Raw genomic sequence first — 22611 nt, 5'->3', positions numbered from 1 at the left:
GTAAGTAAAATGTTGCCAATGTGTTGGTTTCATTTTGAGTTTGCCATCTCCTTTTGACAATCCCTTCGACCATGCAATGTCATAAATAAAATCAGCTGATGAGATGAGCCAACCTGTACATAATTGAACCATGGAACAGTAGGAAGGCCAGAGTTGCATTGGATCAATCATTGCATCAATATTAAAGATAAATTTAAAAGAAATAATTAAATACTTGAGTATAAACAAACATTTTCTTTCAATTACTGCAATTAAGGTGTCCTAGATGCTATATATTCCAAAATTATAACATTTTATGTCTGTTTAAAAATTTAACTTCAATTTCCCTAAGATTTCCGTAATATGGCCATTAGTGATGTTTGTGTGTGTGTGCAAATTTTGAGCGATCAGCTGTTAGTTGCGCTACTTGGTAAAGTTTACAATGACCTTGTCCTTATTCCATCATAGGTTCATTTATCAGCTAATTGGCGGAATTGTCTAATTTTATTTTCGTAGCGAGAAACTTGAACCACAATAAAAGCTAAATTTTAAACATAGTTTCAGTGAAAAAAGGCTAATTATATTAAAAAGAGCATACGTAAAACATTTTCAACGAGTATTGTTTACTAAAAAGTGAATTGCTCCAGAAAACACCAATAAACGAGAGTGCGAATGTAAGTACTGGCTCAGAAACAAACGTAGTTGAATTGTAGTCAAAACTCCCAACTTGTATTCACCCACATCTACATATTTCGAAAAATCAATGTGAGCCTGTAACAGTCCATTATCTATGCCGGTAGCTTATGTAAGCACTTTACCCACAGAAAACTTAATACCGAAGATATTCCATACACATATTATATGTATATCTTTATTAGCCGTCATCAATTAATATCATTTACTATAGAGTGGACCAAAACAATATAAATTTGTGATAATTCTTTACGACAGCATGGCACTTCTAATACGCGTCAAAAAATATAGAGAGGTGTCAAAAGACGCGTATTAATCTCGAGAACAATAATCCGAAGGCGGAAATATTTGCAGTTGAAGTTGGCGATTTTCATGTGGTTGTTGTAATGTTGGTGTTGTTGTACCCGCAAAAAAAAAAAAAAAACCGAACATAAGTGTTTTGCGCGGATATAGCTTTGGTCTCCAAATCGGTGCTAGGTTAGGTTAGGTTGAAGTGGCTGCCTCCGCTGTCCAAGCGGAGACTCACGTAGGCCGTTGTGGCCCGTTGTGCTACCACACGGGGGGCCCTATTTCCTATTTCGCTACTTCTGAAGAATGTTTAGACCCCAGTAAGGCTAAACCAGCGTGTTGCCTGATGAAACGCAAGATGTCGTTTGTGTGTGCAGATTCAAGCTCCGCAAGACCCTCAAAGGAGTGCCTGTGGAGGCATCGGTACCTGTTGTTGTAGCAGTGTTTCGCCCCACCCAACAGCCGCGACCGATCACAAATTGTCATCAATATCCTCTAACGGCAGTCCAAGGAAACTTGCTGTTTCAACAGGGGTGGACCATAAGGAACCAACGCCTCTGGTTCCACATTACAATTAAAGAGATGGTTGGTGTCATGTGGGGACACATTGCAGGCGGGGCATACTTTGTATGTCGGGGTTGATTCTGGATAGGTAAGAGTTTAACGTGTTACAGTATCCAGAACGAAGTTAAGCAAGAGTGACACGCGTTTCCCTGGGGTATGCGTCCCTCTTCCGCGAGTTTTTGATACTTTTCTTTGAGTACTGGATTCACGGGGCAATTCCCGGCACAACGGTCCGACGCCTGTTTGTGGAGTTCACCAAGGACCTGCTTGTGTTTTTTCGCTTCATACGGCTGGGTTCTCAGGTGCCGTATTTCCTCAAAATGCTTACGGAGATGACTCCTTAAGCCCCTAGGCGGTGCTGGTTTATCAATCAGATATCTGTTGGGATGCCCAGTTTCTGGGTATTCAACAGGAACTGTTTGGTCAGCATCTCATTTCTCTCCCTGATGGGGAGTATTCTCGCCTCATTACCTCGGTACCTGGTTTCTAAGTGTGCGGGACAGTGGCACAGATAGCGGACTACGCTTTCTATCTCCTCCTCGTCCCTACAGCTGCGACAGAAGTCATTTGTTTGTAGGCCCATATAGGCGCCATGAGTGCCCATGAGACAGTGACCTGTGAGAAGGCCCACTAGTGGGCTTATAGAGATACGGTTTAACAGTATCACCGATTGCGATCTCTTTTCATACAGCTTAGGCCAAATTTGCTTGAATATTCGGTAATAGTCTAGTTGAGGGGTCGACTGCTAATACGCTACCAAAAATATCGAGTGAGGTGTCAAAAGACGCGTATTAATCTCGAGAACAATAATCCGAAGGCGGAAAAGAAAAATTTTATCTCTGTCCGGAGATATTTGCAGTTGAAGTTGGCGATTTCCATGTGGTTGTTGTTGTGTTCATACCCACAAAAAAAATTGTGCATCACCGTGGCGGTAGCCAAGGTTATACCACACACCCGGACTTGGCATGGCGCAGCCCAGGGTTATTTTTTATAAGCGCAGCCGAAGGCCGCCAACGCAGAAAGGTGTTGTGCGCAAAAATGCTATGGATACCACCCCCGGAGTTACCCGCGGGTCTTTTTGTTTTTCGTTAATATCTTTTGAATGAGTTAAATTTTTTATTTTCCGCCTTCGGATTATTAATACTGATGTCAAGACGCGCCGTTTGGTACCCCTCTCGATATTTTTGGACGCGTATTAGCAGTGGCGGCCACCGTGGTGTGATGGTAGCATGCTCCGCCTATCACACCGTATTCCCTGGGTTCGCACCCCGGGCAAAGCAACATCAAGATTTTAGAAATAAGGTTTTTCAATTAGAAGAAAGTTTTTCTAAGCGGGGTCGCCCCTCGGCAGTGTTTGGCAAGCGCTCCGGGTGTATTTCTGCCATGAAAAGCTCTTAGTGAAAACTCATCTGCCTTGCAGATGCCGTTCGGAGTCGGCATAAAACATGTAGGTCCCGTCCGGCCAATTTGTAGGGAAAATCAAGAGGAGCACGACGCAAATTGTAAGAGAAGCTCGGCCTTAGATCTCTTCGGAGGTTATCGCGCCTTACATTTATTTTATTTATTTATTAGCAGTGTCATGCTCTCGTAAAGAATTATCTGCATATATGTATGTAAGTATAAAAATTATGTTGTTATGCAATTGAAGAGATGGTTGGTGTCATGTGGGGACATATTGCAAGCAGGGCTTATATTTTGTATGTCGGGGTTGATTCCTTCAGTTGTTGTTGTTGTAGCAATGTTTCGCCCCACCTAATAGCTGCGACCGATCACAAATTGTCATCAATATCCTCTAACGGGAGTCCAAGGAAACTTGCCGTTTCAACAGGGGTGGACCATAAGGAAAGGGGTGTTAGAGGCGTTGGTTCCACATTACAATTAAAGAGATGGTTGGTGTCATGTGGGGACACAGTGCAAGCGGGGCATACATTTTGTATGTCGGGGTTGATTCTGGATATGTATGAGTTTAACCTGTTACAGTATCCAGAACGAAGTTGAGCCAGAGTGACTCGCGTTTCCCTGAGGAGTATGCGTTCCTCTTCCGCAAGTTTTGGGTACTGTTCCCCGAGTACTGGATTCACCGGGCAATTCCCGGCATAAAGGTCCGACGCCTATTTGTGGGGTTCACCTAGGACCTGCTTGTGTTTTTTTGCTCATACGGCTGACTTCTCAGGTGCCGTATTTCCTCAAAATGCTTACGGAGATGACTCCTTAAGTCCCTAGGCGGTGCTGGCTCATCAATCAGATGTCTGTTGGGATGCCCCCGCTTCTGGGTATTCAACAGGAACCGTTTGGTTAGCATCTCATTTCTCTCCCTGATGGGGAGTATTTTCGCCTCATTATGTAGATGGTGTTCTGGGGACATAAGAAGATAGCCCGTGGCGGTTCTGAGCGCAGTATTTTGGCAGGCCTGTAGGTTCTTCCAGTGGGTAGCTTTTGGGCTTGGCGACCATATAGGGGACGCGTAGCACGCAAACGGCTGGCTAATTGCTTTGTATGTGGTAATGAGCGTTTCTTTGCCTTTTCCCCAAGTACTGCCAGAAAGGGATTTGAGGATTTTATTACGGCTCTGGATTTTCGGAACAATTGCGGCTGTGTAGATCCTGATCAAACTTCACTCCCAAGATTTTGGGGTGTAGGACAGTCGGTAGCGTAGTGCCATCGACGTGGATGTTCAAAATGGTCGACATTTGGGACGTCCAAGTTGTAAATAGGGTCGCGGATGATTTAGTCGGTGATAATGCCAGGTTTTGCGGGGCGAAAAAACTAGAGAGATCAGGGAGGTAGCCTTTTATTCTGTTGCAAAGCTCATCGATCTTTGGGCCCGGGCCTGTGGCCGTTATTGTGCAGTCATCGGCGTAAGAAATGATAGCAACTCCTTCTGGTGGCGAAGGTAGTTTTGATATGTAAAAATTAAACAAAAGTGGGGATAGGACACCACCCTGAGGCACCTCTTGTTTAATTCTTCTTGGCTTTGATATTTCGTTTCTGAATTGCACCGATGCCTGCCGACCACACAGATAATTTGCGGTCCACCTTTTAAGACATGTGGGAAGGGTAGACCCTTCCAAGTCTTGCAGTAACGTGCCATGGTTGACCGTATCAAAAGCTTTTGATAGGTCTAGCGCTACGAGTACTGTTCTATGGTGGGGCTTCTGATTTAAACCACAATTTATCTGGGTGCTAATGGCATTTAGCGCGGGGGTGGTGCTATGGAGTTTTCTAAAGCCATGCTGATGACAGGCTAGCTGCAAATTTGCTTTGAAGTGGGGGAGCAAAATGGCTTCAAGCGTCTTGGCTACTGGCGACAGGAGAGATATCGGGCGATATGACTCTCCTATGTTAGCTGCTTTCCCAGGCTTTAGTAGCGGGACCGCCTTGGCCATTTTCCATTTTTCGGGTATGACAAAGGTGGAAAGAGACAGGTTGAAGACATGTGCTAAATATTTGAAACCCTCTTTCCCTAGGCTTTTAAGCATCGGCATGGCTATGCCGTCTGGGCCCACTGCTTTGGATGGTTTAGCATGACCGATGGCATCCTCCTCTTTGCCGGTGATGGTAATTGGTGACGCGCTGAACTTATGTTTATGTGCGTGTCTGTTGGCCCTCCGTCTATTTTTGTCGACCGTAGATTGCATTATGTATTGTCGCAGAAAGCGCTCGCGCATTTTTTCTCATCCGACAGCACTTTGTGGCCAAAGGCGATGGAAACTTTGTCATTGTACCTAGACGGATTCGATAGGGACTTTACAGTGGACCAAAGTTTACCTACACCGGCGGAGAGGTTACAACCGCTTAGGTACTCCTCCCATTTCGCCCGCTTGTGTTCATCCACAAGCAATCTGATGCGTTGGTTTATATCCCTTATTTGGGGGTCGCCGGGATCGAGCTGTCTTATAAGGTCACGTTCTCTCGCTAAACTTGTGGCCTCTGCCAGGAATTGGGGTCGAATTTCGGGAATTCTACCGGCGGGAATGAAACGAGCCGAGGCGGATTCAATGACCTTGCGGAAAGCACGCTCCCCTTGGCGGGCATCAGTTGGGTTAGGGAGGGCAGCAAAGCGGTTGTCTGTAAAGTATTAGTATTCGTCCCACTTTCCTTTTTTAAAGTTAATGAAAGTGCGTTTTTCTGCGACGATGAAGTCGGCGGGACGCTCGAGCGAAATAAGTATAGGCAGGTGGTCGGATGCCAATGTTACCATCGGCTGCCAGTTGACGCAGTTTACGAGTTCTGCGCTCACGATTGAAACATCCGGCGAACTGTGACAGCTTCCTACCATACGTGTGGGGGCGTCTCCGTTTATAGTGCAGAACGTCGCTTCTTCTATTTGATCCGCTAACATCTAACCCCTACTGTCCACCCGCAAGTTTGAATGCCATAGATCGTGATGGGCATTGAAATCGCCTAAGATAATGCGATTGTTTCCAGTGAGTACGCCGCTGATATCAGGGCGGTATCCACTGGGGCAACAGGTATCAGGAGGGATGTAGATGTTGATGATTTCTAGATTTGCATCGCCTGACCGGACAGATAATCCTTGACGTTCTAAGACACTGCCCCTGCGGTCGATGTCGGGATCAAATATATGATATTGCACAGAGTGGTGTATGATAAACGCGAGGCCGCCTCCATTTCCGCTCTCGCGATCTTTTCTGTGGACATTATACCCAGAACAGGTCTACAATGCAGATCTTGCTGTGAGTTTAGTCTCTTGAATCGCAGCAATGCGGATGTTGTGCCGCTTCATGAATTCGACTATCTCCGTGATCTTCCCAGTTAATCCATTACAGTTTAACTGCAGAATTCTGAAGTGCAACGGGAGAGACGTCGTCACTCTGGGAGTAAGTGACGGGTGACTACGCCTGGGTTGTGGAAGGCCAGAACGCGATTCCTGTTGAGGCCCTGGGACTAGACGTCCTTGGGTAGGCATTGGGGTACCCGGTGTATTTGGGTATATGGCCTGGCAACATGGCGCAGTGAAACCCGTCGGGGGGTTGCCGTCGCGGAGACCAGAACATCTAGGAAAGTGGCACCGTCCATGGCAGTAGCTGCATTGGGCGGATGTCGCAAACGTATATATTCTGTGCTGGCAAACGGTGCAAAGGGAGGTAGGGACTTTGTGTTTCTCAAAATGTTATATATATATATATATATATATATATATATATATATAGAAAGGGGCCGTGGTTATCATCGGATTTCACTCATTTTCAAAACCAATCTGATCATTATGTAATATGTGAACACAAAGGCTTTAGTTCAAACGCTGATGAGTAGCGTTTGATCGAGATTCTACTTTATTGACGAAATTCATTCCTATTTATACAAAAGTTCTTAACCTACACATACATACTTACATTAATGTTTACATACTAGAATTGCATGACTTAATAATGAAAAATGGTTTGTCAGCAAATTATTGTGTTGACCTACATATTGTCAATATGATCCGCGCTTGAGCAGTTTGGTATGACGCACCAATACATTGGGCGATTTGGCAAATGCGAATGAACTCATGGTGGTTATCTGGGTCAATTAGATATGAACGTTTGTTTGTAAGTATATTTGTAACGTTAAGCGTATGTGAAGTGAGGTGAATTCCACGCAATACAACACCATCGGCCTTTTAAGTGAGCGTATATAATTTTATGCTTAATTATAGGTGGTCTCTCTAATGTCACTGTTATAAGTGTGCCGTGTTGTTTCATTTTACGTTGAATGACCCAGTCAACTTGCTTGGTGTTACCAAATAAATTTTTTTTTTGATTTTATTCTGTTATCCTATGTATTCCATTTTACTTGTTTATTTATTTAACATTATTAAAGTCTAAGAAAAGTTTTGTTCTTAACGGAAAAGATTACTTAAGTTAAAATTTTATTTATTTTTTTTCAACTTACAATATCCGTGTTTTTTTTTACACGTAAACGTCTATACGCTTAAACTTTATATGGACTGCTAAGCGTCAAACTTTAAATACACCTCTGAAATTGCTGCGCATAAAATGTGTACTACTAAATTTCAATACGCATTATACTCAGATGTAACTGAAATATGTATTTTTGTTTCACCCTCTACACTAATTCTATGTATTATATGTGTGTCCACAATTCATCGCAACTGATTTAGCTATATGTTATACCCTATGGCCATCAGAGGGTTGTGTCTCCGCTTTTCGGTACACCCTGTGGCTGTAGCTAGTTATTTAACCACTGCCGCTAGATGGGTCTCCTAAGCATTATCTAAGCGAGGATAGGCGTTTTTTTCACGCCGAAACGTAAAAGTATACGTGTGTATAAAAAAACACGGCTAATATATTTTAAAAATTAATTTTTATGCAATTTTGCTTTTATTATTTTTCCCTGATTTATTTGACATTATAAAGGTCTAAGAAGAATTTTGTTAATTTTATTTTTCCTTATGTAATTTATATTATAGAAACTACTGTTTAATATTTGTTTCTAAAATTTTTGATTTTCTTAAAAAAAGTTTTTCTAAAGTTATTAATATTTTTAACATTTCTAGTTTTCTTAAATTTGAATTTTTTTTTCAAAGTATTGTTTAAAATTAAATATTGTTATTATTATTTTTTCTACGCCACATTGGGCTTCAATCTTTTTCCCTATTTTTCGGTTGACATCAAACTTTTTGTAAAAAAAAATTTGTTCATCCTACCATATTAAAAAAATTCCTAAGCAAAACGAAGTTTTTGCTCATGGTTTAGCTTCCCTGAGGCCGCTCAATTGATTCTAAAACATTTTGATTATACTTAAGCGTTTATAACTCTTTGCTGCCAGTCTGGATGTTGTTTGCTGCTGATTTTTGTTGTTGATGAAGATTTATTTATTCCACCTCGCTTATGCTTTTATTTGGTCAGTCATCCTTATTGCCGATCTGAATGTTGTTTATTCCACCTCGCTTATGTGTTTATTTGGTCAGTCATCCTTATTGCTGATCAGAATGTTGTTTAACTTTATTTGCCGTTAACTTCGATTTTAATTTGCTCTAATCCTCATAACTGATGTTGAATATTTACGATTTTAATTTGCTCAAATCCTCATAACTGATGATGAATATTTTCGATTTTAATTTGCTCAAATCCTCATAACTGATGTTGGTAGCAATTTTCTGGGAATCCTCTTTGTAGCGCCAAATTTCGCCTTCCTTTGTATCCTGTTCGGTTCAGGATTACTTAATTTTGTTTTCAGTTTGGCAGTACCTTTAGTCCTGTCTTTTGAAATTCTTCGCACTTAGCGAACTGTTTGTTGAGATGGCAGGATCTCTGTTCAGCAAGATCTAGTGAATTTTGCTTATCAGCAAATTTTCAGCTAATTGAAGATCAGGCAGGCAGGATCTTCCTCCGACTAATTTTTTTTTAGCAGTTTTGCCAATTTTAATCTAGTTTGGCAGGATCGCCATGTAATAGTGAACACAAAGGGTTTAGTTCAAATGCTGATGAGTAGCGTTAGATCGAGATTCTACTTTATTGACGAAATTCATTCCTATTTATACAAAAGTTCTTAACCTACACATACATACTTACATTAATTTTTACATACTAGAAGTGCATGACTTAATAATGAAAAATGGTTTGTCAGCAAATTATTGTGTTGACCTACATATTGTCAATATGATCCGCGCTTGAGCAGTTTGGTATTGGATGTTGGAAATAACGTGTATCCAATCACCCCCCAACTTTGTTTATTAATGACGCTGTCGGAATGCATGAAGATTCCGATCAGCACAGCTCAACATACAATGGGAGGTTGAAAAGGACATGTTTCCAATCCCCCTGTTCCAACTTTTGTTTGGCCTTATTTTCGTAACATATCATATAATTTTATTCTTATATTAACGCTGTCGGAATGCAATAATCTGAGATAGCACAGCATCTAAATGTGTGGTGGGGTGTAAGCAATCACTGGAAAGAATCGGTACGGGGAAAGCGTACATCTACATATATTGGGGCCCAGGTCATATGGGAATAGATGGGTATGAAAAAGCGGATGAACTAGCTAAAAAGGGCGTATCCCATAAAGCTTGCCCCCTAGACGTCCCAATTAGATTGGGCGAGATTAGGAGAAGGCGAGAGGTGCACATGATCCACCAAGCGGGAAAGGCGAGGTTCCAATCGCGGGGCTATAAAGTGTCGAAGATTATGTGTAGGTATTACAACCCTAGACTAACAAAATTCATTAAAAATCATTAAAAATACTCATGACGGGTATTCTGAGTGGACACTGCCTTCTGGCGTCACATGCCTTTAAATTAGGCTTGGTTAATGATAGCAGAAGTAGGAAGTGCGGGTTGGAGGAGGAAACGATCGAGCACGTTTTATGCTCGTGCCCTGCGCTTGCCAGGCTAAGACTCCAGCTATTAGGAGTGATAAAGTTGTCAGATCTAGAGGCAGCAAGTGGCATAAGTCTGTAGCGGCAGCCTGTGGGTCAATGCAACATTGCAAAAGTCCGAACACCGCTGTATCTGTGTGTTAACAGCAACGGAGTTACCCTTATGTGTATTAGTAACGTGATTTGGATGTATGAATATGTATCTGTTAGTGTGGGTGAAATTAGTATCGTGAAAGTTTATGTCTGTCGTTTCCGGCCAAAATAGGATGGTATGTATTGGGGTCTTTCGTTCTTGAGTGAAAGTGGTGAGAAAGAAATGCTTTCGATCCATGGGGTACGATTGCCAAACGATGACAGGGCATGTCTCAAATGTAAAGTACATTCAAGTGAGTGCGGAAGCTACTAAAGTCGTGGTAAATGCAAAGTTAGTCTTTTGTGAAAAAAAAAAAATAAGTTTCGGTTTACGGTTGTTGCTAACCGCGTTATTGGCCCGTTAAGCACCGGTACATTGAAAAAAAAAACTCGGTGTCCTGGATCCCATTCAGGTGAGTCAGTGAAATCCCCATCCCCAGTCCCTGGTGCGTGTGGACTATTCCTGAACATAAATAAAATTGTTAAAAATGTAAATTAAATTAAATAAAATTAAATACCTAAAATTCATAAAATTGAATAAATAAATATAAGTAAATACAAAGATAATGTGAATGAAGTAATAAAGTTAAATAAAATGAAATAAAATAAAAGTAATTAAAATAAAATAACATACATAAATACATAAAGTCCAACATTTGAGTAAAATCTAATACCTAGATAACATTAAATATACAGATAAAATTACGTAAAATAAATAAAATCAAATGAATAAATAAAATGACATAAATAGGTATAATAGGAATAATTAAATAAAAGCAAATAAATAAATAAAATAACACAACTCGATGAAAGCCAATAAATATAATAAGTCCACATGTACCCTAATGTCTGGTTTCGTTGTCAGCATGACCCTAGTCCCTAAAGTTCTTTCTCTTGCCTATTCAGATTGCGGCACACAGGTTTAAACTTGCCACACCAGCCACCATCATTAGCGCCACGACACGCACGCACACACACAGACACCAAAGATAAGCAAATAAGCGGGGTAGCATCTGAAGTCCAGCAGGAGGGGAAACATAGAGCCTGTGCCGGACTCCACCCCGAAGGGTATAAAGGAGGGGCATTTTGGCGCTCCTGTCCCGGCACCGCAGCATTTTTTTGAAGCTTCGCCTGCAGAGAGAACAACGAAGGCGATGAGCAAGTCTCGAGCTACCGCCGAGCAGAGATAAAAAATTAATCACATTTTTTTTTGGGTTTTTTTTTGGATTTTTTTGTTAGTATAATATTTGCATTCGGTTTTTTTTATTAGACGGTTTAGTTTTCCGCATTTGAGATTAATTTTGATTTGGTCATTTAAATTTGAGATTTTTTTCGGTAAATAATCGTAGTTTCCTAAATTTTGTTTTGGTTCAGATATACATACATACATACATATGTACACATATGTATATATATGTAGATAATTATATGTATATCACTAGGCCCTAACTTGGCCCCTCCTGTTTCATTTTTTGTCGTTCATATTAATTCTTTTTTGTTTACATATTTTTATAAATTTTTGATGCTTGCCAAAAACCACAATTCCCCTTTTTTTTGTTGTTTGTCGATCATTCGCCTTTATTTGTAGTTATCTTATTTTCTCTTTATGCATACACGCATATTGTCACTTGCGAAGCGAATATATTTGGCGAGTCGAACAGGTTAGCGAACACATCTAAAATTTGCATTGTGAGTGGCGAATGAACTTTTTCGCCTGCTTTGTGATGTTGCCATTCAAACAAATTGAATAAGTTCATCCGAATTTGACGTTTCTGTCACTTACTACATATGTTTTGATGTGTTTACAATATATCTATTTATATGTGCATAAACAAAAGTGTAATAAATTAATATAAAGATAAATAAAATAAAGCGATGATTTCCAACATAGATCTTTTTTTCGAAGAAAGTTACAATGTCGAACAGCGAGCTAGCCTTCTTCGTCAGAGGCGTTTTATAAGGGATTACTCCAATCCCATGGATCTTCCGCCAACAGTGTAAGTTTAGTGCAGTTTGGTTCTTGAAGTATATATGGAAAATTGTATTTCAATGTAAATGTGTTTATAGATTCATTGCGAATTTTCGGCTTAGCAAGGATGCCTTCATGCATGTCCTGGACAAAATTAAGGACAATTTTCACTGCCGCCTGTCGTCGTCTGTAACCCCTATGCTAAAACTTTGTTGCGCACTTCGTTTTTTTGCCCATGGCAGTTACCATAGGAAACGAGTTCCAGTTGGGACTTGCTCAACCCACAGTTTCCCTCGTTTTAAAGGAGATGCTGCCTACTTTAGAGAGAGTTATTTGTACGGCGGCAATAAATATAGAAATGAGTGAAGAAGAGAAGCAGGAGGCAAAAAGGAAGTTCTTCATCAAATCAGAAATACCGAACGTGATTGGGTGTGTTGATGGCACACATATTGGCATTTATGCTCCCAGTGAAAATCGACACCTTTATCTGAATAGGAAAGGGTTTTACAGCATTAATGCGATGATTGTAAGTTTTAAAGTTTTCAATACTTCAATATCGTTGATAATAAATTGTCTATACATTCCAGGTCGCAGGCCATCCGGTATGTGGATGCCAGATATGCTGGCTCCACACATGATTCCTTTGTGTGGAACAATAGCACATTAAAAACTTATTTAGAGGATAATCAGCTAAGCGGCGATAACTCTATTTACTTAGGCAAGTTTACCTACTTTTGCTGGATAGAGAGTTAACTATCGATTTTCAATTTTCAAGCTGAGATTACTACAGTTTAACCGCCTAACTTTGGTGAGTTAACCTCTAGTTAACTAGCAAAGGTTACCTTTAGCTTATTTGACAGTAAAAATTTTGCTAAATATCTGAAATAGAATTGTGAGTCCATAGTTAACTGTGGCGTCATAATATAATAATAATAAGCAAAACATAATTGTACTTATAATTTGTAGGTGATTCCGGATACCCTCATAAACTAAATTTACTTTTGTATGGAAGAAAACACTCAACACCCTTGCCAAAAACAAATTCTAAAAATTCAGGGAAAATTTTTTGAGAGTTCTAACTTGCAAATTGTTAGAATAAAATTAAATGGGCTACAAAACTGCATACTCGAAAATTATCTGAAAATTCTGCCAAAAAAGTTGAAAATTGTGCTGTCCGTTTCTGAAAGTTTGACCAATTATTCTGAACTTTGTGTAAACTTTGAAAATTGTATCAATGTGGTTTCTGTTATTGAATAAGCTATATTTTAAACGAAAATTAGTAAGCACTCCTCAATAAGTATATCCATCTTCAATTTTGTCCCTATTATTTTTTCAACCACTGTATCTTTTGGAAAGTAATGCGAGGCAAAGATTGTTCTGAAATTACTTTTATTATTAATTTAAATACAAAGTTCAAATATAATAATTCAAAATTGATTTATTTAATAAGTTAACAGGGCTGCAAGCCGGTTTTGGAACAAAAAGAAATTTTAATTGTTTGGCCTTGAATCTATTTTCTTAACTTTTTTTTATTTTTTTTTTACAAAGTTTAGAAAGTAAATTCGAGTGGCATTAAACTAGTGCTACTACTACTTACATATATATTTTTATTAAAAGTAAATAAATTAAAATCACATATTCAATTCAGACTTCATATTTTTGTTAAAAGTAAATAAATAATAAAGACTTCTTAAAATTAAATAAATTTTTTTTGTGCTAGTGCTGGTGTACTTATTATATATTATATATTCTACTTATATATTATTATTATTAAAAGTAAATAAATAAAAATCATATAAGTAAGAAAGAAAATAAAAATCAGGTATTCAGTTCACATTTTTCTTAAAATTAAATAAATCAAAAGGAAGTATTTAATTCAGACTTTTTAAAATGTTAAAGCAATATGAAATACATACAGTAAGTCACAAAAATAAGTATACACCCCTTTATGCGAAGCTATCACCAATTTGAACCATACCATAAAAGGGTGTATACTTATTGTTGACTGACTGTACACTTGAAAACAAGTTTTAAAAAAAATTCATTTTCATTTCCTTATATTGTATTTAAGGGTTTTTAACTCCAACTCCTTAAGTTTCGTTTCCATTTTGTCTTTGTGTTGTCTTTTCTTTTCTATATTTTCTGCCTTCTTTCTTTCTTCCTTCTCTTTTAATAATGTTAGTTCCTGCTTTTTTTGTTCATAGAGTTTTCGTGAATATCTGGCGATATCTTCCAATGTTTTCCCCATTTTTAAAACACCTTGGCAAAGGGTATCTTGCACTTCGGTTTGCTTTTGCAGTGCTTTTAACCGAATTTTTTCACGATCGTCAACGGTAAGCCTAGGACGGGGAGTCGTTGTTGGTGTCATTGTTGATGGACGTGGTGGTTGATTATCTTGTTGACCCTCGGGTGAACGTGTCGCCATTGTTGATGAACGTGGTGGTTGAATAACTTGTTCACCCTCGGTCATTGTTGGTGTCAATGTTGATGGACGTGGTGTTTGAGTATCACCCTCACCCTCGGATTCTTGGGCCTGAAATTCATTATCTCTATCAGTAGTTCTTTGCCTCGAGGTGCCATATATATTCCCTGTGGGGTTGGCGGCTTGTTGGAGGTGGAGAAGATCATCCACCTCTCGCTCTAGAGCAGACAAGCTTTGCTGAACATACGGTCCTCCTCCAGTGGCTGTAGTTTCCGCGCGGTTTGTGGAAATCTGTTTTTTAAGCTTCAATTTGTAGTCTAGCCAAACCTAGTATACATATATAAATAATTATCTACTCTCACGGAGAGTACGGCCTTTTTTGAGCTTCAATCACTGCCCCAGTACGAGCTTCAGGCGGCAACCATATACTCAGTATTGACTCCTACTGACTTCTACAGTGATACCATCACCATACAATTTTTAGTAGAAATCAATACTGGCTATGGTCACCAAACGAAGCTATTACCAAAAGGGGTATGTTTTTGTTCCTAATAGTTCAATTAGCCACATCTTGAATACACTTGCAGCACAGCGGCAGTGATAGAAGGTCCAACCATCCCTATATATTACTGGACGCCTGCACGGATACGTACGATGCTGGGATACCACGGTTGCGCGCACCGCACCAGATTCCTTTGCATTACTCGTGCAGGCCTCTGGGTCATACCTTATTCCACTCGGGCCCGCTACGGATTGGAGGACCTAAGGCGTTGATTTCAATCGCGAAATGCTCTCATAACTCCGCTCTTTGGCTCCTGGTGGAACCAAAATTCCCCTGACCCCTTGCGACGTCTGGATTATTCTGCATAAGCGTAACCAGCTTTCGGAACTGCTGTGGTGTTGTGCGTTTCATCCTAAAGCGGTTTTTAAAAAAATTATACACTCACTTTTGTTTTCTTTTGATAATTTTTACAAATGGTTTTTCACAGAAATAAATGCAAGCGCGTGCAAAAGCGAACAAATTAGATATTCGGCAAATTTTGACAGCTCTAGCGAAGCAAAGTTAATTTTTTCGCTACCGGCAATTCGAAAAATTCATTTTCCTCACTCATTCGAAATTTGTCGGCGAATTCGCTGCAGATTCGCATACCACAATTCGAGACCGCGAAATTCGCCCAAATTTTCATTCGCTTCGCAAGTGACAATATGCGTAATAATCAGTTGCACAGTTGCTTTGAACTTCTACTTTATTTTACTTGCTTTTAGTTTCAATAGTTCTCATAAGGCCAATGAATTTTTTTATTTCATCTTGTTTAGTTTCTTTGCTTCTAAATTACCTTTATTCGTTTTTTTTTTTGGAGTCACTATTCGCTTTTTGTTTAAGCCACATTTTTTTATTTCTGTGCTTTTAATTAAATTAACCAAACATTATTTTTCGTCCGCACAAGGAAAAGAGGAAATATTCTGCTTTGATTCGGACAGCGACCGCATGCCCGAATAACGTCAAAGCAAAATATCCTCTTCCATTGCCGGTAGTTGATTGGGAAACTTCCAACATAAAGTCTCTCAGGTATATGATACATATGTATGTGCTCTTAAATTTTCAGCTACCCTCCCCCTCCGACGCAGGCGCCTTCGTTGCTGGTTAGATCGGTGAGTGCTAATATTTAAGGTGTCACATTTCTGAGACAATACACTATGTATACATTTGCATATATATATTTATAAACCCATCTACCTTACAATAGGGAAGACTTTCTTTTTGAATTCGCACAAGCTACAGAGGCGGTGCGATAATTCCTATTTTCACTACTTTTACAAAATTTTCCTTTCGATTTTTTTATTTACCGCGGGCGGAACTTCTAAACACTCATAAAATCCCATAACAACTTGGGTTTAAATCGTTATTACGTTATCCTCTTTTTTCTTTAAAATTAATCCTTTTTTGTATTTGTTTATTCACAAGCATATAAATAGATACATACATACATATATGTATTTATTATTCATTAGCATTTGAAGTCAGGTTAGGTATTAGTAATAAGTTAGATTAATAGATATTTCTTTTTTTGAATTCCAATTAATTTTAGACTGGATTTAGTTTCCATGAATTTGTAGTTCAACTAAATCAATTATATAATAAACTAATTGTAAAATTTCCAGCTGAAATCGGATAGTTTTCTTGTACATAATTTGGTCTTACATTGAATGGGTTGAAGTCTAAATAATATGTCAGGCTAATTAGGCATAAATTTGGTGTGGGTGTTGCACGGGTGTATTAGAGGAGACGTAGATGTGAGGTTACCGTGACAGACTAGACAGATTAGGGATATGAGACATTGACGGACGGACACATGTCAGGCTAAGGGAGCGTTGCTAAAGTTTCGGAGTCAGTGCAACGCCCAAGGCTGCGTCGAGGTTTTACGCAGAAGGGGAGGGATGACTCCACCTGACACGGACAGGCCTTTGCTTCCAGCCTTTCTCTTTATCCCCATGTTTCTCTCCTAGGCATGAACTCAAATTTGTTTATATAACTGTAGGTAAGGCTGGTGAGCAAAAAACTCATCCCACCCGACGCGCTAGCAGGGGCCTGCAATCATGCCACATGCCACCTCCGCCTTACCCCAACAGTCAGTTATATAACAATGGCGCCCAACGCTATAGCCCAGTTTTTTTATTCTTATTTTTCCCAAATGTCTGTCTATTTGCAATTTTATTTACTTACTTTTTTTTTACTTACTAATTGTAACATCAATAGCCCATTTCTCAGTCTCCTTAATTTTTTTTTGCGTCATTTAAGTTTAAAATAAAATATAGTTTTGATTTCTCTGTCACTTTCTTTAACAATCTTCTTTTCTTCGACTGGACAGAAGACCGTTATAGTGGCAACATCACTTGGACGCGTTCGATGTGATTAGTGCCACTGTAACAAATACGAGGGGGGATACTTAGCCTACCGTAGGAGTTCCTTATATAAGCTGCATCGCTTGTATAAGTGGGATCCTGCGGTAAAGCAAGTATAATAGTAGGGAGATGCTTCGAGTGAAGGCCACTGTTTAAGCTACTGTGCAAGCAGTCCAGCACTGCTTGTACATGAGGTTTGCAGTGAGCCTTCATCACGGTTGTTTGCGGCAGTGTGGCAACCAAGCTTTGGGTCATGGCTTAGAGGTTTGATGTGCCACACGGAACAGACGGAGTGACAAAAAAAAAAAAAAAAGGGGAAAAATACAAATGACCTGGACTTAGACAAATCACTGACAAACGACTCGCATCCACTACGACCTTGCCGAGGTGCAACACCGACACACACCAATAGATATAACAACAACAAAGAAATCAGAAAGATTTTTTTTACTACACGTGTACTTACTTATAATCTACATAAATTCTGATACATTTGTATGCACATAGATATTTACATACATACATATATTTTGCAGTTTATTTAATTTCTTGTTGCAATTTTTCTTTTATGCGCAAACGTTTGTCTTTCTACAGAATTTCCTCTTAAAGAGTGGTTGGAATTTTAAGAGTTTTCTTTTTATTTTACCTTTTTGTAATATTAGTGAATTTTTATACCAAATTGGTTGATAGTAACTAAGACCCTTTTCTGAATTTTTTTTTATATTTTTATCAATACAATCTTATATTTACATATATACATTTTATTATTAAGGATTTAAATTTTTTTTTATTATTTTTATTTTTTTATTTTATTTTTTTCATTTTTCTAATTTTCTATTTTGCTTAGTTTGAATTTTTTCTTCGAAATATTCTCTTCAGTTTTTTTATATTATTATATTTTTTACACATCCTTTGTTAGTATATTGAAATTTTATCTCTACCTATTTATTATTATTTAAAATTCTGTTTTAATATAGTTTGTTGTTATAAATACATTTTTATTTACAACCCCTTGAAGTAGTGGCTTTTGGGTTTTGAATTTAAATCTGGTAGAATTTTCAAAAACAATCTTTTTTATAGGACTACTTGCTGATTACCTATTTTGGCAAACCTCCATAATATTTTTTTTTTGATTCTTATATACATATGTAGGAAGTAATAATCACACAACTCCAGTTTAATGTTTATTTACTAATTTTATTTGATTATATATTTAGTAATGACTATAATTAAATTTAGTGTATAAAACTTAGAAATATTTTAGAGAACGTATATTCGATTAGAGTGTCGCGTGTGTCAGGTTCAAACTACAACTGCCTGGCTTGGCTGTCCTTCGTGCATTCGTCGAGTTGGGGTTATGTGTGACGTATGTAGGGTTGCATTTAAGTGTACTGCCACATTGCAAGGTAGACTCAAGGTAGCATTCCTACATTCGGCCATCCTGACTAATCGTTCGACCCGAACGATGGCTCCCATTTTTTGAGATACTCAGCAACAGAAGTGGTACGCCGTGGGCCCTCGCTCTCGCCTATCTTCTCGACCTCATACCTATCATGTGATAAAACTTTTATAATTTTATACGGACCGTAGTATTTGGGCCTCAACCTAAGACCGCTCCCGAACTGTGTGCGCTTAATGGCGACTAATTCATTTATTTTGTACTTCACTGGCTCTTTCCTTCGCACATCAAAACTCCTCTTATTTTCTTGCTGTATCATCGATATATTATCCTTTGCTTTCCTACGAATTTCCTCCCGCTCTGAGTCTAACTCGTCTACCGCTGTTTCTTCAACCAATTCCTTAAGATCTGGCAACCCTGTAACCCTCATCTCTAGTCCAGTGAGAATTCTGAACGGTGCAAGCTTTGTACTTCGCGTTGGTGAATTGTTCACAATTTGCTGAACTCTATCAACCTGCTTATACCAGTTTCCAGGAGACTCACCACAAAGCTTAGATAGCATAGGTACTATGATTAGGTGTATTCGCTCTACTTGGCCGTTGCCACGTGGCACACGGGTCGTTATGAGTAAATTCTGTATACTTTGATTTGAGCAGTATTCTTTGAACACGTTACTTGTGAACGCTGCTCCTCTATCAGTAATAATGCGCCTCGGGTTTCCGAAAGTGGCTGCTTGCTTGGAGAGGCACCCCACCACAGCCTCCGCACCTGTATTTTTTGTCGGGTATAGCCATACAAATTTTGAAAAAGCGTCTACGACAACAAGGATATAATTGTATGCCTTCTTGGTTTGCTCCATGGGCCCAACATGATCTATATGAAGAGTGCTTAACGGCCTATCTTCTTTGTCAATAGGGCTTAAAAGGCCTTTCTTTCCCGATTTGGCATCCGAAATGATGCACTCCACACAGCTTCTGACGACTCTAGATACTTTGCAGTTTAGCTGAGGAATGTAAAAGGACCTTTCTATTGCTTCCTGGGTCTTCTTTAGAGAGAAATGTCCTTGTTTATGAGCTGTACGAATGATTTCTTCTTCCATTAAAGACGGTACCACCACCTTGTGGGATCTTTATACAATAAGTCGTGTTTAACGTAGAAGTCTTCATATGCTTCTTTGGCTAATACTGTACGAACAGCACGAATCCAATCGTCTTGCATCTGCGCTGATTTTAGACGATGAATAAGTGAATCCTCCAGCAATAAGCAAGCTACACGACTCAAAGCGTCCACGTGCCGCATTTTTGTTCCACTTCTATGTACTATTTCATAATCAAAGTCCTGCAATAACATGGCCCATCGGGATACTCTTACCGGAATATCCTTCTTCTTCATTGTCATTGTGAACGCATTGCAGTCTGTTATTATTTTAAAATGCATCCCCATAAGATAAACTCTCCATTTTTTCAGTGCCTCAACTATAGCCAATACCTCCAGTTCATAGGAATGGTATTTTTCTTCCACTTCCTTTGTCTTTCGGCTCATATAGTGTATAGGGTGGAATTGCAGATCTTCACTGTCTTTCTGCAGGACCACAGCGCCATATCCGTGCATGGACGCATCCGTATGCACTTCGGTTAATGCCTTTGGATTGAAAAGGTGCAGTACCGGTGCGCTAGACAATGCAGATGTCAACTGCTGAAAGGCTGCACACTGCTCCTCTCCAAACACGAATACTGAATCTTTACGTAGAAGATGGGACAATGGCTTGGCAATCACTGCATATCCCTCGATAAAGCGCCGGAAATATGAAGTAAGTCCCAGAAATCTCTGCAAAGATTTTTTGTCCGACGGTCTTGGGAAGTTTCTCACCGCCTCTGTCTTTGATTCCGACGGTCTTATTGTACCATTCTCTATAATGTACCCCAGAAAGTTTACCTTTGACTTTAAGAATTGACACTTTTCCCATTTAATTTTCAAGTTATACTCAGCTGCTGTACTCAGCACAATTTTTAGTTTATCTAAACCCTGCTCGACGGTACTTGATGGGATAATAAGGTCATCCATGTAGGTCACCACGATACCATCCCTTACTAAGTCTCTGAAGACCGCGAAAATGTAACGTGTAAATACCGCAGGGGAGTTTGATATGCCAAAAGGAACGTACAAAAACTCATATTGACCTTGATGGGTTACAAATGAGGTGTACTTCCTCGACTCTGCTTCAATCGGTACGTGAAAGAAACCATTTCTTAGATCTAGGGTGGTAAAAACGCGAGCTCCCTGTAAGCTCTCAATGACATCGTCAATAAGGGGCATGGGAAAATTGTCTTTCATGATTTTCTCGTTAAGCAGTCGGTAATCGCAACATAATCTTTTAGTACCATCTTGCTTCGCCACCAAGACAATTGGTGATGAGTATTCTGAATAACTAGGTTGAATAATCCCTTCTTGTAACCACTCGGTGATTTGGTTATCAACCACATTTTTATCGGAATATGATATTCTTCTCGGTCCTTGAGATACCGGGATATCATCTGTTAAAATTATTTTCATTTTAATCGGAGACTCATGCAATTTCTTGGGGAAATATCCTTCGACAAGTTTTCCTAATTCCCTACCTTGATCTTTATTTAGATGCGATACGTCTACCTGCGATTTTTCCTCCGACATCGACTCCGCTGCCAAGCACAAATCCTTAAATTCTGTATGAATATCTACCACTGCAGGTGGCTGTTCTAATGAGTCCTTTTCTGATGTGCTCTTTGTTTTTGTTTTAAATACAACATCGTCTTCTGAAACGACCAAATCAACTTGCTGTAGGACATTGTTGCCTATGATCGCTTGATATCCCAGATCACGCTCTCTTACTACATGAAAGGTAAATCTCAAATTTATACCATCCACCTCTAACCTAATTTCAAAACTACCGATTGTTGTTAGAACACTGTTCCCTATTCCTTTCAACTTATGCACATCGTTATTTAACGTGATTTCCCCCAACATCAGCAAGACATCGTAACGTATAAGGCATAGGTCACAACCTGTATCTAACAATGCTGAAAACTTAAAGTTGTTCACTGAAATATCTTTAAATATCACACACCCTATTGATGAAGGACGTGCCCATTCCATCATATTTACTCTGGCATTTTCTGATTTCACCTGCGTGTTAGTTTTTGGACAGTCAGCTACACGGTGACCAGACTGGTTGCACCCAAACATGTTGACTGTCGTTTCTTTCTTCACTTATCTTTACTTTGCTAGTACTCTTATTCTGCAATGCGTTAGTACTGGGTTGACGTCCCCCACGCACCTTTTCATAAATAGCGACTTGTGTCTTCAACTCTTGAATAGAAGAAGCTTGGTAAAGGTTAGCTTTGTTCGCCCTGGAGTCTGGAACTCCATCCACAAAATACTCTATTAGACTTTTATCATCTAAGTTTATCGATCTACCTATCTCCATGAGGTTGTAAAGGTACTCACGGAAATCTTCATTTGGGCGCTTGCGCCGATTTCTTAGAGCCCGATGTACCTCGATGGATGAAACTACAATACCAAATTCCTTTTTTAGGCTTTCCTTAAGTAAATTCCAGGAAGATATACCCCGCTGGCTTCGAATAAACATTTTCGCCGCGCCCTTCAATAATTGTTTCCCATATATAAATTTCTGAAAATCCCCCCACTGAACTACAGCGGCATTATCTTCGAACTCCTCGAGCCAGTCCTCTATCGTTGGATGTCCTATACCGCTAAAAGTGGAGAGCGAACCCTCAATATCGCGCAAAGTGAAAGCCGGACGCCCCACTGCTGGTAACATGGTACTCTCAAATGAGTCGCTTTCATGCCCGGAACCATCGTTCCCGTCTACTGCCAGACCGTAATGCCCACAAAGCCTATCTTGCAATGCAGCTTTCC

At 39.4% G+C, this 22611-nt stretch overlaps 1 protein-coding gene across 3 annotated transcripts in view; it reads left to right on the top strand.

Moving 5' to 3' along the window:
* The first annotated feature begins 433 nt into the window (after nucleotides 1-433).
* LOC137246994 (mitochondrial glutamate carrier 1-like) overlaps nucleotides 434-22611 on the top strand; it is an 84870-nt gene continuing 62692 nt past the window's right edge. For all 3 annotated transcript variants that reach the window (XR_010951755.1, XM_067778073.1, XM_067778062.1), the window contains exon 1: nucleotides 434-653. The gene's annotated coding sequence lies outside the window, so the exon portion shown is untranslated. The remainder of the gene's footprint in view (nucleotides 654-22611) is intronic.

The sequence above is a fragment of the Eurosta solidaginis genome, chromosome 1 (genome assembly GCF_040869045.1).
Source record: "Eurosta solidaginis isolate ZX-2024a chromosome 1, ASM4086904v1, whole genome shotgun sequence".
NCBI classification, from domain to species: Eukaryota; Metazoa; Arthropoda; class Insecta; order Diptera; family Tephritidae; genus Eurosta; species Eurosta solidaginis.
This window is presented reverse-complemented; position numbering and strand designations above follow the sequence as displayed.